This window comes from Corvus brachyrhynchos, unplaced genomic scaffold (genome assembly GCF_000691975.1).
Source record: "Corvus brachyrhynchos isolate BGI_N302 unplaced genomic scaffold, ASM69197v1 scaffold34, whole genome shotgun sequence".
NCBI classification, from domain to species: Eukaryota; Metazoa; Chordata; class Aves; order Passeriformes; family Corvidae; genus Corvus; species Corvus brachyrhynchos.
The window spans coordinates 3,108,889-3,124,285 of NW_008238126.1; the positions used below are offsets into that span (position 1 = coordinate 3,108,889).

The window sequence follows — 15,397 nt, forward strand, 5'->3', positions numbered from 1 at the left end:
CAAGTTTTTAATAAAATATTTCAAATTTGCATTTTTACATTGTTGAGACCCATCTCACTACATATCATTTTGGGATGTGTTCTTTCTCTCAACCTAAAATTCAGAGTGGAAATTGATTAGTTAAATGGATCAAACCCATTTTTATGCTGCTCAAGCTTTTTAAAACTCTTTTGACCTGTTATAGCTGAAATCATTTAAGCTTGTACTTTTCTATTTACCAGATTATGAATAAGGTGTTTATGGAAATAAAAATATTGAATAAGTCAATATTGAAAGCCATATTGAAAAAGTCAATAATTTTAAGCTCTAGTCTAATTTCAATTATTTTAATCACTGTATATCAGTGAAAGAAATATCCTTGTTTGAATAGAAGAAGTAATCTAATTGGAAGTTTAGAGTCAAATCCTATTGTAGTCCTTACTCTTCAGTAGACAGTTTGGGTTTCTGGTTGGGCACTGGAACAGGCTCCCCAGGGCAGTGGTCACAGCCCCAAGCCTGACAGAGCTCAGTAAGTGTTTGGACAATGCTCTCAGGCACATGGGGTGACTCTTGGGGTGTCCTGTGCAGGGCCAGGAGTTGGACTCGATGATTCCCATGAGTCCCTTCCAACTCAGCTTATTCTATGATTGTATGAAATGGATTTCAGTGAAGACCTAAGAATTGACCCATAAATTAAAGGAAATAAAGGAAATAGATTTTTAAATTTAAAAGAGGATAGTTTTTTCCTGTTTTTTACATAGAAACAAACTAGTTCCCCCAATTTGAAACACAGCTGTCTCTAAATTGAATCAGACTTAGTTTTTTTGGTCCTTGTGGTCACTAGAATGCCTGCCACAAATTGATACCACTGTATGATACAATACAGTGCTTTAAAGGTCAGTACAGTGTTTGAATAAGAAAAATAATGTAATCACATTTTCTTTTTATGTGTGAGTTCATTTTTTCTATGAAGAAAATTATAGTAAAAAAGGAAAAATTGCCACACACGTGGCTATTTATAGTGCTAGTACTGTTTAATATTGTTGTTATGTTTAGAGGTTTTGGGACAGAGAAGCAATTTCACTTCTCACTTTTTCTCCCTGGTTATTAGTACTGATGGTGTGTCCTGTGTTGGATAAATGCATAGTGCCATTACTTTGCAAATAGCGGATTCAAATATTGAATTTAACTTTTGTTGTGATAATTCCACATGCTTCTGTTTCCAAATGATGAATGGATGACAGTCTGTTTTTTCAGTGTTCAGTTACACTTCTTGAAGATAGATTTATTTCTCATTCCCCTGTCCAGGTTTTTGGGGTTTGTTTTTTTGTTTTGTTTTTGTTGTTGTTGTGGTTTGTTGGTTTGTTTGTTGTTGTTATTGGTAGTTTGTTTTTTTTATACTGAGGGAGAAGGTTGGGTGTTTTCATATTTGGCTGGGATTTTTTCCAACTTGGACAGATTGGTACATGATTTCTGATTTTCTTTTTAAATGAATGATTTTTTAAAGCATATAGCTTGCTGATCTGGATATTTTTTCTAATCCAAGCCCTGAATGCTCTGAAATCCAGTGCTGAACCATTGCAGAAATAAGAATAACCCTACTGCAATGGAGGGAGAGTATCCAGGTCCAGGTTTATTTTCTAAGTTCTGTGTATGTTAAGAGAAAATAGATAATTGGTGAAGCCTGAATAGGTGGTAAGGATGCATTCCAGCTGTGAAGGATTGCTAAAGCTTTGTCAACAGGGGAACCCTTATAAGTATGTAGATGATAAGCCTGTGTTTCAGAGGAGGGATATTAAGTGTTAGTAATACTCAAATAACCCAGTTAATCTTAGCGCCGCTTACAATGAACGCCTCCAACTTTACCTTACAACTTCATCAGTCACTGCCCAGATTCAAACTCTTTTTTTTTGCCAGCTGTCATAATGAAAGAAGCCAATCTAAAGTCTAAGAATATTTGTGTTTTTTTCAGTGTCCTTTCTTTTTCAGTCTACCTGAGGAACCAGTTTGGGCAGATGGCACTGCTGGCCTGTAGAGAGCATTTCTCCATGGTCATTAAAAACTCCATTGATTCTGCTACATGTAGAAACATTTCCATAGCACAGTCCTGGAATTAATTCCAGTAAAGACATTTCAGATCTGTGAGGTGTCATATTCTATGATTGTAGAAAATCGTTCTGTTTTGAACTGGATGATGTAAGGGAGAGTGATGTTGAGACTTGTCGGCTTTGGCTCTCCTTCTACCAATGCAAATTTCCGATTGCATTTCACCCTGACAAGGATCATCAACACTATTAAAAGAGATCAGCTAAAAACTAGTCCAGGGAAAAAGGGAGAAAGTACGCTCTGTGATCACAGTCTGCTCAGGAATTTATTCATTTTTCTCTTATGAAAGTATTAACATATTTTTATTTAATTTTGTCTTGTCTAGACCAGCCTGTGGCAGTCTAATAAAAGCAAAAGGAAGAAACTTGTGAGACTGGAGGTGGTATAGCATGCAGAAGTGTATTTGCAAATGTATATTTTACTTAAAAAAAGTAATCTAAGGTATATTTGAATAGTTCTGTGGGTTTTACTCTGTTAGTGACACTTAGATATCGCAAGCTAGATCAGACTGTTGTTCATTAGTAGCTGGCAGCTTTTCAAATTCATTATGAATTCTAAGAATTGCCTGCACAAACCTGATCAAGTTCAAAAGGCCAAGAGCAAGGTCCTGAACCTGGCACGGGGCAATCCCAAGCACAAATACAGGCTGGGCAGATCATGGACTGAGAGCAGCTCTGAGGAGAAGGACTTGGAGGTGTTGTTGGATGAGACCCAGCGCTGAGCATTTGCAGCCCACAAATGTGTCCTGGGCTGCATCATCAGCAGCATGGGCAGCAGTTCCAGGGAGGGGATTCTGCCCCTCTGCTCTGGTGGGGCCCCACCTGCAGTGCTGAGCCCAGCTCCGGGGTTCCCAAAATAAGAAGGATATGAACATGCTGGAGAGAGTCCAGAGGAGGTCATGAAGATGGTCCAAGGGCTGGAGCACCTCCCCTCTGAGGACAGACTGAGAGAGTTGGGGCTCGAGCAGCCTTCCAGTATGTAAAGGGAGATACAAGAGAGCTGCAGAGGGACTTATGACAAAGGCATGTAGTGGTTAGTCAAGGGGTGACGACTGTAAATGGAGAGAGCGTACATTTAGATTAGCTAAGGAAACAGGTAAGGAAACAGTTCTTCACTGTGAGAGTTGTGAGGCCCTGGCACAGGTTTCCCAGAGAAGCTGTGGATGTCCCTGCCCTGGAGGTGTCCAAGGCCAGGTTGGATGGGATTTTGAGCAACCTGGTCTAGTGGAAGGTGGGCCTGCTCATGGCAGGGGGGTTGGAACAAGATGATCTTTTAGGTTCTGTCCAACCCAAACAATTTTATGGTACTCCTCAAACTCTTCTCACACAGAAATGATTTTGCCTTCTAATGGATTTGTAAGATGTAGATCAGAAGTATCACCCTTGCCAATTCAGTGATATGTTTCTTCTCATATATACAGGATATATTGGCTCAGGGAATAGTTCCCCTCAAAATCGTTGGCAGTTCTTTAGAACTTGGGAATCATGCTTTGGGGACTGCAAAAGCAGAACCCATCAGTGGGTGATGTCAGTCTGTTTTAAACCTATAGTTCTTTTACAGAGAGACACAACAGTAAGTGATCTCAGAAAAGATGTGTTAATTTTCCCTAGGTCATGCATCTTCCCTGGCACCTTACCTTCTTCAGTTTAATTACTTGAAGGGAACCCGCAGGAAAAGATGCATCTGTGTAAAACTCTCAGTACACAGAAATAGTGTGGATTTTTGGGTGTCTCTCCTGATTGCCACCACTTACTACTCCATCTGTATCACACAGCAGTGGAATGGATGAAATCCATCTGTTTTGGGTGTAATTTAACTGGAGAATATCTTCCACATGCTCATCTGATGTTCTTCAACCACTGATGGGTGTTTAAGCTCATGGGAGTGAAACAGAACCACTCATAAGCAAAACATGGATGGGCAGTCACACGGTGTGGAGGCTGAGTCCTCACACCACCTGCTTGGCTCTACATCTCCTCCTTCTGTGTCTCATTGCCTGCTGATATAGACAGATCACAGCACCCAAATCTTTGTAACCCTTCCTGTCAAAAAACACTGCATCATGTTTATTCTAGCAGGAATTTGCATTTTGTGGTAACTGCATTATATCAATTCACAGGTATAATGTAGAGATCTTGTTACAAATAGCACTTGGCTAAGAGCAGAACCAACTTAGAATCTAAATTATGTGTCAGTGTCCCCCTTATTAAGTTTTTCAGTATTTATTTAAAAGTAAAAAGTGCATAATTAAGAATGTTTTGTAATTATCTAACTTGGCAGTTGAAGACAGTGGCACACTGTTTTCATATCTGTGGTACATTCATTTTTCATAAATCCTAAGCAAAACTATAGTCTGAATATTGTTATACATGGCTGATAGTTGGATTGTGTTCTCACAAACTGAGTAACCTGAAGTTATGAATCATGCCCTATGATTTTTTAATTTCTATCATATGCTTTCATGACAATTGGTAGTATAAAAAGTATCATTCTGTAAAAGAACCATGGCAACGTGGTTGTTGGGAGGAAAAACAAATTTGAGAAGGTAGTAATTATTAATCACTCTAACTAAAAGCAGTTTGGCAAATAATTCAGACCAGAGCATATTTGTATAGCTCACAAAAAAAAAAAAATAGAAAAAGGAAGGTAAATTATTAGAAATATAAAAATGCAAGTGACTTTTTTGATAAATATATAGCAGCTGCTAACCCCCTCCTCTTGTCCCTACAGATGAATAATCAGTTCTGTGATATAATAGCAGGGAGCTAATGTAGATCATAAAATGACATCTGAGCTGTCACTAACTGCCATGGAACAAAAACAGGAGGTTAGATCTAAACCAAGTAATTAGAGGGGATGTTTCATCTGGATAAGTGGTCTTATCTATGAAAAATAACTGTTATGTGAAGAGAGTGGCCTTGAATAATGAAACTACCAATTCCCTTAGTCCATAACTCATGTTGCTCCCCTGGGCCTTAGGAATCAAAACAAAAGGGTTTTTTTCTCAACCATTAAACACAGCAAGTCCATTGAAAAAGTTCTTTTTAAGAAAAAATTCTCACTGATGGCCTAGAGTACAGATTGAACCAGGTAGTAAAGTAACATTATTGAAAGGAAAACGTAATATTTGAACTCTATTGCCTGTCTTTCTATCAGTGCTAGGAACTAATGCTAGATTTTTGGCTCAAGATAAAACATGGTTGTATGTACACTCTTAAAGCTGGGTGTGGTTTCTTTTATGTTTGTGTTTGTTGTTGTTTTTTTTTAAAATAACAGTGAGAGGAGCCTGAAAGTGAACAGTAAGAATTTCTCCAAAAGATGTCGTTAAGTATAAATTTTCCAACTCTTGCAGGCTCTTACAAGTGATGTTCTCTAAATTTTTCTAACCTTTAAACCCGTCCTGCAATTTTTCAGAGCTGCCAAGAAAACTGGTGCTGCTTCACTGTTCTTCCCCTCAGTCATAAATGTGACTTGGTGAGAACACTCTGTTTTCCCTGTGTAAGAAGAAGGAATAGAAAGAAGGGATCTTTATTATTCATTCAGTTCCTATGAAGGTTGCCCATCTGTATAACAGGAAGCTCTATCTTTAAGACTGTTTTGGCAGGGGCACTACTGCTCCCACAAAATATATGAATATCCCTGCTTCTCCAAAATAGCATTGCTGTGTTCCCATGATCAGAATACTATTTGAAAGTGCTGGAGTGGCATTCAAATAAAACTTCATAGCTCTGCATCTCTAGAATATGGGTTAAAGCAGCTAGTTGTTCTTTTCTACTGGATTTCTATGGACAGTATGTACAGCTTCTGAAACAGCAGATGATAATTAAATCATTACAATGAGTAACAAATTAATCCACACATACAAGTACTCTCAACATCTGAATCAGGAACTTCAAGTAAGTATATAAAGCTAGTTGATTGAGGATTTGATTTGAAAACAGATGCTGTGTTGAAGTTTGAGAAATGCCATTAACTCAGGAATTACTTGGTTTAAGTTATACAGGTTTACTGGATGTTTTTACTTTAGGCTACAGCCCTACTTATTTTAGATGGTTTGGCCTATAGAAAAAGTAATGCACATTTTTCCTCTTCTATTTAAATCAGAATAAAGAATGACTATGTAAATGCGACAATCTGTGGCACTTGCTTAAATCATTACCCTCAGTAGGAGGGAGGGCCCAGTGTCTATTACTGTCTGAAGACTTTTCTTTGGCCTTTTAGAAATGAATTTGCTGCTTGATTTGAATTCCTGGTGTAAAGGTAGATGAAAATCATTGTAACTGAAATCTTAGAAGACTAAAGAAAAACTAAAGTCTCAGTAATCGTAGAGACTACCTTAGTTGAACCTGCAGACCTATTTGTATAAAAGTAACTAACATAAGGGTCATAAAATTGATTCCCTGCAGCAAATATTTCTACTGAACTAATTCCAACTAAAGCTGTTTGAGAGAGATGGGGAGTAAAAATTAGTACTACTCATTTCACATGGAAGGAGGTAGTGAATATTAACTCAGTAATTATTTATATATTTCTCTGGGATTGAGAAAGGATAATTTACAAAGAATTTTAACAGTTCGAAGGAATCATCTGTGAAAGTGGGAAGTTTTCAAGTCAAATTAAAATTTATTTAATGTTCATTACTCATTAATTAAATAACACTTCCAGTTATTATGATTGTTTGTACATTTGCACATTTTTAGTTCTAAATGCAGAGAAAACAACCAGATTTTAAAATTTTATCAATTAATATTTATTAATATCTTCAACTTTTGACAATATTGTAACAATTTACAATTAAAACATTTGTTACTGTATTTTACTTTTGTGCTTACTTGTATTTCTTAATTCATAACAGTATTACAGAGGCATAATTTAGGCTGATAAATTATCTCAGATTGTTCAGAAAAATGAACTGCAAAAGTTACTTTGTCTTGTAAATATTCTAAATATTTGCCTTCAAATATTCAGGTTGAATGTAGAGGTCAAGAAGGAAGGTGATTCTTAAGTTTTGATGTAAAGTGTCTAAAAGGCTGTTACTGCTTTAAGCACTTTCTCATTAGCAGTTGTCTATTCCATGGAGAAAATTCTAAGTGTATATTACTGGTTCACTGAGTCAAGAGACTTGTTAATCCATCCATATATTTGAAATGTAGTATTTTCTATCTTGAGAGGAAATATCTAATATGTGAGCTCCAAGCAGGATCTGTACAGCAGGAGATAAGCCAGAGGGGAAGGTCTGTTTTGAACAGTGAATTATTAGTTTCTGCTTTAATAAAACCAAATGCCTGCAAGGGATTGAGTTTGGTTTCCACAAGTGTGGAGACAAGAGTTTTGTCTTTTCTCTGCCAAATCTGTCTATTTTTTCTCTCTCTCTCAAGTCCTTTAGAACCACGAGTGCCCCAAAGTTGGCAATGTATCTCTGAAACATGTTGCCCACTCCACTTCTGCAAGACTTGTTCTTGTGAGTTGAAACTTGTGCTGCTGTTGCTGTTTGTAAAGGCTCCCAGACCACTCTCACACTGCTTCTGAGCTTTTAATGATGCTTTTAAAAGGTCACTGGTACAGTGTTGCTGTTTACATACAGATCTAAGTGTAGGCAGGGTATTCCCATTACTGGTTCCAACATTCAAACCTTTGATTTTGGCAGTCTAGAAAAATGAATGCAGCAGGTCTGTTCTGTGTGAGCCCTACACAGCAGAATGTGACTGTAGGATGAATACAACAATTCAAAAACACGTCATTGCTACTTACCCAAGTTTTGAAGTTGAAACCTCAGGAGATAGCTTTTAGTGTATAAAAGTTAGAGGATGAAATAATGGCTCATGTCCAAATATGTGGATATGCCAAAAGAAAGTGTATTTCAGGTTGTTTGTAGTTGCAATTCTTTCCCTTATGAGGTGATCTGCTGGGTGGTCAAAACTGAGCAGCCAAAAATGTAGAGAAATCAGTATAGAAAGGTTTTCATACTTTCACTCCATGATTCATAGATTCATGATTCTCTAATAAACACTTCAACATCTTTCCCACACAGATGGAGAGGCTTCTTTCTGCTTGACAGCGATAGACTGCACAGACCCAGGGAAATTCAAGTGTCGGCCTGGGTTCAGACTGCTCTAATTTTTGCTTTTTAAGAGGTTCTAGTAAAAGATAACAGTCAATAAAAATATATAGAGATTGATGTTTATATTTTTAAAAAACATTGCTTGTGATGTAGTGAGCTTGCATTACTTTTGTAGGGTAACTGCTAAGGGAATGTGTGGGACAGACTGCAGAGACCTCTAGCATGCCACACATAGAAGTCAATATTCGTAATGCAGCATTTATTGTTTCATGTGAGACAGTAATCTGTGAGCAAACCTCAAGGGCTTAAAAGTTCACTTTTCTTGGAGCAACAACTAGCAATGAGGCTGTTTTCAAAGTTTATCTGCTCTTGTAAGTCATAGTAAGGAATAGAATGCGATAACTCTTATAGAGATTGTTCCTTTAGATTTAGATATAATTCTGTTCTCGGAAAAGCTATGAACATTTAAGATGTTCTCTTCATATTATAACACTGTCTGGCTCCTGAGACTGCAGAGATACACCAAAAATAAAAGTTTGATTTAAAAAAAGCAAGTGTCTAGAATCTAGTAGAGAAAGGTTTTATCAGAGGCAATTTACTCCTAGAAAATTTAGGAGAAAAAGTTTTTCTCAGCAGAAATCCTGACAATTTCAGCTTTCTATTAGAATTATCTCTACCTTTACATGTTTTGTCCCAATGATAATTATGTATTGGTCTTTTAAACTGTGAAGAAATGCTTCCTTAAAAATCTATTTTTAGACCTACAGAATGAGAGAGTCACAGTAGGTGCAAGATCTAAGATAGTCAAATTAATTAGCATTTTACCTCCACTGATTGAATAACTTGATGGTAGGTGGTGTAGCTGAGATGTAAATTACCTCATTAGTATGGTCATAAAAATTCAAAAAAATGAGGTATTATTGGAGTTGGTTACTACTTCTAAAGTAAAGAAGTACTTTTAGTTAGCTCATACCAGCATGAGCTGCGAGTAGAGGCGCATAGTAGAATATTTGCTTCCACATTTATCAGAAGTCTTTAAAGTTGGTGGAAATAATGTAGTAATTGGTCCCTGCTGCTATTCTACCATTAGGTTCTGATAGGTGGTTGTAAGTTTATTTTTATCAAGTGTTTCTGCTTCTTTCTTTGAAGCACTGGAACACGGGCAGTGCTGGTCATTTCCTTTTCCTGGTCAGTTCTGAGCGAGCTGATATTCAGCATTTCACTGATATAGACTTTGTCATGTTTGAAGTTGCATGTCAGATGGAGATTTTGAACCTCATCACATCAAATTTTCAGTCCAGGGCAGTTGGATCTAAATATTAATCCAGTATTAAACTAATAGGCTAATTAAATTATATTAGAGTAAATTCCTGGAAGTAATTGTGTGGTTTCAGTTACTGACTTCATTATGAATATGCAGAAATCATCAGCACTCACCAAGCCTCCCAAAGTATGTTCTAGTCTATTGGATTTGTGAATTTATGGCATTATTGTGGCTTTATGTAGCACTTGAAAACAAATCAGTGAGACCAGCAGAAAATAATTACAGCTAACTGTTGTAGCATTATATGGGCAGATACAATTAATTCAGGAACTAAACCTTTTAGTGCTGTACACATTCAGAGTCCAGGGATAATCGTGCACTTCTTTGGTAAAGAGGGGAATGGCACAGATTTACTTAAATATTTAAGCTGAACTACATTCACTAAGATCTCTGAGAGCAAGATTTAGTCCAGATCAGATAGTAAACTGCCTACCTGATATATCAGAAGCTATTTGGAAATTGAAAGTATCCTAAATTTTACATCTCCTTAAGTTCCCTGAAGGGTCACAAATGGCAATTGTTGCTATTTTGAGGCTGATTTTGGGCTGGTATCTCAGTGTGATGACATGCCTGCAGAAGAGTTTGCATATTACAACTCCATGAGACATAACTGACTTTTTTAAAATGCAGTAGTCACTGATATCTCTCTTGACTTCATTATCTAAGAACAGTACATTTCTCACTTGGAAATATTGCACTTTCTCACACTTTTTATTGAGTGATACTGACCTTAAGTATTTTGTTCTGGATATGACAGCCTCTGAAGGAGAAAGGACAATCTGAAAAAAAGAGAAATGTCTATTTTTGACAGATGCAGCCTGGATTTGCATCCCCCAAAACAGTCCTATTGCCCAAGGACTGTAAATACATCGATTGATTTGATCCAAACTGTTTTCCATCACGGGCACCTCATGTATTATGTACATGTATCTGCACAGCAAAGTGACCCATAAAAATGATGAATAGGAGCTGTATTGAAATCTGTCACTTGCTGAGTCATGCTTTCCAAAAATGTTGATGACAAAGTAAGTGTAAATGATTTTCCTGAAAAATCCTTTGAAGATTAATTTGGCCCTTTGTTACATTAATTCAGTGTCAGATATCAGAAGCAGCCCATCTCTCTGCAGTGCAGAAAGCCAAATGTGTCCTGGGCTGCATCTACAGCAGTGTGGGCAGAAGGTGAGGGAGGGGATTCAGCCCCTCTGCTCTGCTCAGGTGAGACCCCACCTGCAGTGCTGCATCCAGCTCTGGGGTTCCAGCACGGGAAGGACCTTGGAGAGAGTCTAGAGGAGGCCACCAAGATGATCAGGGGGATGCATGAGCACCTCTGCTATGAGGAAAGGCTGAGAGAATTGGGATTGTTCAGGCTGGAGAGGAGAAGGCTTTGGGGTAATCTAGTTGTGGCCTTTCGGTACCTGAGGGGAGCCTACAGGGAAGACAGAGGGAAACTTTCTACAGGAGCATGCGGTTACAGGACAAGGGAAAATGGCCTCAAACTGAAAGAGAGTGGGTTTAGATTGGATATTAGGTAGAAGTTTCTTACTGTGGGGGTGCTGAGGCCCTGGCACAGGCTGCCCAGGGAAGCTGTGGATGCCCCACCCCTGGAAGTGTTCAAGGCCAGGATGGATGGAGCTCTGAGCAATCTGGTCTAGTGAAAAGTGTCGCTGCCCATAGAACGAGATGATTTTTAAGGTCTCTTCCAACCCAAACATTCTATGATGCTATGATCTCCTTCCCCATTGATTCTGGTAATGGAAAAGATTGACTTTTATGTTTTTTTTTTTTATAGGGCTCTCAAAACCAACTGAACTTTGATAAGCCAGGTTACTGTATGAGGTGATTTAGGCAACTGAGCTGGTCACTGGAAGTGCCAACCATCAGTATAGACGTTGTCAAAAAATAGCTGTAATTGGTAATTTCTTCTTCTAACACTGCTGGTTCTGAGAAGGAAATCTGCCAGTGATCTCAGGAGGATGGAGAGTTATTGAGCTTCAGTCTCCATGGATGCAGAGGTTCCCTTGATTTCAAATTCAAAATGTATTCATTAAGATGTGAGCATAGTTGTTACTTTCTCAGTTGTGGGAATTTGGGATGTTAATTTTACTTTGAGTCAGTCTGTATCCCCTTGTCAGGTATGCTTCTTATAATTATCTTAAAATAGCACTTCTCTTAGCATTCAACTCATCTTTGATACAACTTTTTCCATGTGTACATGGAAGTCCAAATATGTGCATATTATTTAGTTCATTAGCTTTTCTTGTATGTGTATAGATTGTTGTAATATCAGTTTGGTGTGGGTTTTGGCATCTTTTGGTGGAGCTGAGGACATCATAGATTCAGACATAAAATATAATGCTTTTTCAGTCTCTTCCTTTCCTTCCATTTCAGAAAAATATTTTTTGCAATCATCTCTTGCAAAACATTGTTTTCCCATTTTTTTTGCTTGGTACAATGTCTAGCCCCCATTGAGAGGTTAGCAGTATAGTAATTTTTAGTCAGTGAGCTTAGAATTATTGTAATAACTTATGAACTAATCATTGCTGTATTCTGTTTCAGGGCATTATTACTTAGGCACTAATACACATTACAGCTAAAAGAAATTAAATTCAGTGTGAATTTTCTATGTAAATTTATATGTAAATTTAAACCTGAAACTCACTGCCCTATTAGCTTCTGATATTAAATGTCCTGTGCAAATTTTTTCCTTATAGTTGATTTCCTGTTCTGCAATAGTAATAAGAATGGATTCCTTACTAAGCAAGTTGTACAAATACGTAATTTGCTTAAGGTGTTTAGTCCTAGATTTCAAGCAGTTCAATTTGCTGTTCTGATAGACTTCACGGCTGATGAACAGCTGGTGCCTTTTTGAAAGCTGCTATTTTGTAAGGCAAAATATGCCAAGTAAAATGGGAAAATACAGTATCAAGCTAATGGCAATGCTCTGGTTCTCTAGCCTCATAACCGTGCATGAAAAGGAGAAGGTTATCTTGGCAATTCATTTACATCTCAGAGAGAGTTAAAAAAAACCCAAAAAAAGGGGCTTGTACAGCGAGGGAGATGGTTCACTTTACAAAGATCTCCATTAACTTAGGAGTGAATAGGAAGCCTGAAGGACTCAGCCCCTCAGGACAGAGGAGGTCTGGAGTTCCATGTGTGAATGTTCAGTGCCAGAAAGGCCCAGCTGAGTGTGGACGTGTGTGTGTAGAGAAGGGGGGAGTGAGGTGTGACTTGGAGGCACTTTGCATTGAGCAGTTCAAGATCCAGAACTGATTTCTAGAAGTAGTTTGACCAAACTGGGCTGAGCTCTGTTCAGCATGGCCCTAAAACTCTGTCATCAGCTGCTACTGCTCAACTCACTTGAGCCTCTTCTGTTCCAAGAAACAGAAATGAGTAATAATGAGAATACAGCAGGACACTCTAACTCCTTCCACTGGCATATAGACACTGATAGGGATGTTGAAAGCTCTTATCTTTTTGAGCCTGTGGAAGAGAGAAGGCCAAGATCTATTTTTTCAACAATATTGCCACCATTCCAAGTTCAGTCCTTGACTAAGCAAAAACTGCTTGCCATCAGGTACAGCACGGAGAAGGAAGGCACTTATTACTTGTCCATCTAGAAGAACAATGATTTGGACAAGGACTCCAAGGGGAAGAATTTCTGCTGCTTTATCTCACCAGGCCTATAAAAATAACTTTCTTGCTGTTTGCTTGGCTTGAAAACTTGCTTCTATTGCCATAGCCTGGCAAACTCGGGAGCAATTACAAATGCTTTCACCTCAAGGTCTATGGATTGAAAAAGCTGCAAAAAATATGGAATTAATGTCATCTCCTTAATGAAACTGGATTTTAATTGAAAACAATTCTTCTAAAGAATAAGAATTGTAGTCAGTCTCTTAGAAACTTTGGACAGGTACTGCTTTTATTGACACCTGCTGATGGTGAGAATAGGATTGTTACTGGAGGTGGAACACAGAGAATTGTTGTGCACAGTAATAGTAGAGTGTGTCCATCTTCCTGCAAGTTTCCTTGTTGAACTTACAAGAGGATTAGTTGATAGTTCAGTGCAGTGTATACATTAATAAAAGTAAAATTGTGTATTATGACCTTAAATAAATTGTATCCAGTTGCTCAAAGAAGGAAATAGAGAAAGGAATGATGAGAAAGTCTTTGGCATAAAATATATCAGGAAAATATTTCAGCAAACAAGTATAGTATCACAAAGGAACAATTGATGACTGTGAACATATTTTGAAACAGACTCTGGTTTACAGAGTATTAAACCTCTGCATAGACTTAGGCTACTAATGTAGGATTGAGTATTAGCAGTCAATTGTTTTTTCAAATTCCACAGAAAATAAATGTTATCTCATACATACATTTCATTTTATTTAATTTTAACTCATGTGAGATTATTTTAAATGACCTGCACTGGACAAGAAGTGGGTCATGGAAAGTTCTAAAGGAATAATAGCATGACATATTGCACAAAAGTGGCTCTATATTGGGGACTGGCAGCCTTGATATAAGAAATTTTTGAGGAAAGAGATTAATTTTCTTCTTTTTTCAACTTTTACATTTCTCCTCTGTCAAAATGTTTATCAAATACTCAACATTGAAATGTGGAACTATATTAATGACTATAAATGTGCTTGGAAATTGCCTGTGATGTTCCTCTTTCACATTCTGTCTGATAAAATGGTGCTTTCAAGAAAAATAATACTCTTAGCAATTCCATGGGCATTTTGTTATTTATCCTAGTTCTATGCCTCTGTAACAATCCAATAAGGCCTAGAAATGAAAAAAAAAAGTAAAAATTATATATGTATTCTGCTGATAAATATACATCTGCTTTCCATCTATGAAGTAGCAGATCATTAAAATGTGTATGGCAATTCCAGGCAAATTTCCTGGGAAATTCCAGGGAAATACATAATCTTAAGCATTCATTTTATACTGGCAAGAGAACAGTGTTTTATGGTAACACTGGCAGTGTGAAATTTCCTTTGTGTACAAGATTAAAAAGATTTTTTGATAGTTGCTGCTTTTTTCCTAAATCAGCTGTCCCATATTTTCTTTTTACTGTAAAAGTATTTCTTCAACACAGCATGTAGATATTTTACTATAAAATTGTTAAGAAGCCTTTGGCAATAAAATGGTAGATAGATTTAGAAACTTGTTTACACCAGTAAAAACTATTAATCTGAGCTTTAAAATATTTTATGGCAAATTTAAATCCCATTTTACTGATGCAAGGCACTTAAATGATATGAATTGTTGGTGTAATCTTGCCATCTGTAGAACAATAAATGTGTTTTATGCATATTCCAGTAGTCATTGTCAATAAATGTAAATATATAGAAATTTACCAAATCATAGGCAGGCTGAAAGCAGAATGAGGTAGCTCTATGTGGGGTCATAAAAGTATTTCATATTCATTTTTTAGTGTGTTATTAATTTTAATAGACATTTTATCTTTTTCTCCTTTCATATTGCAATTTGAATTATTTTCTTTTTACAAAACAGTACATGGAATAATTTTGCTGTGAGAAACAAATCACTGTGTGTTAAAAAAAAACCAAAACAACATCCATTTTAAAATAAACTGCTTGGTTAGAGCAAAGGAAAGAGACCAAAATTGGGGTAGACACAAATATACAAAGTACATGTACACAAATGTAGATAGAAATAAATACATATCTTTGTTTTTGGATTTTGTGCATTTTCTATAGATAACTATATCTGAAAAGAACATATGTATTTTAAACTGCAAGTATGCCTCCTGGATGATCACAGTGGACTGCCTTCATAAGTATATTCCTTCTGGACTGTTTAAAGGGCTTTGTTTCATAAAGTTTATTGATATTGATACACCCAGGGCACATAGGATGAATTTACACCACCTCTAATCTTACAGCAAAGAAATGTAG

The 15,397-nt window shown here is 37.0% G+C and overlaps 1 protein-coding gene across 1 annotated transcript in view; it reads left to right on the forward strand.

Moving 5' to 3' along the window:
- Positions 1 to 15,397, forward strand: part of CFAP47 (cilia and flagella associated protein 47) — a 278,872-nt gene that overhangs the window by 176,214 nt on the left and 87,261 nt on the right. The gene's annotated exons all lie outside the window — the stretch shown is intronic.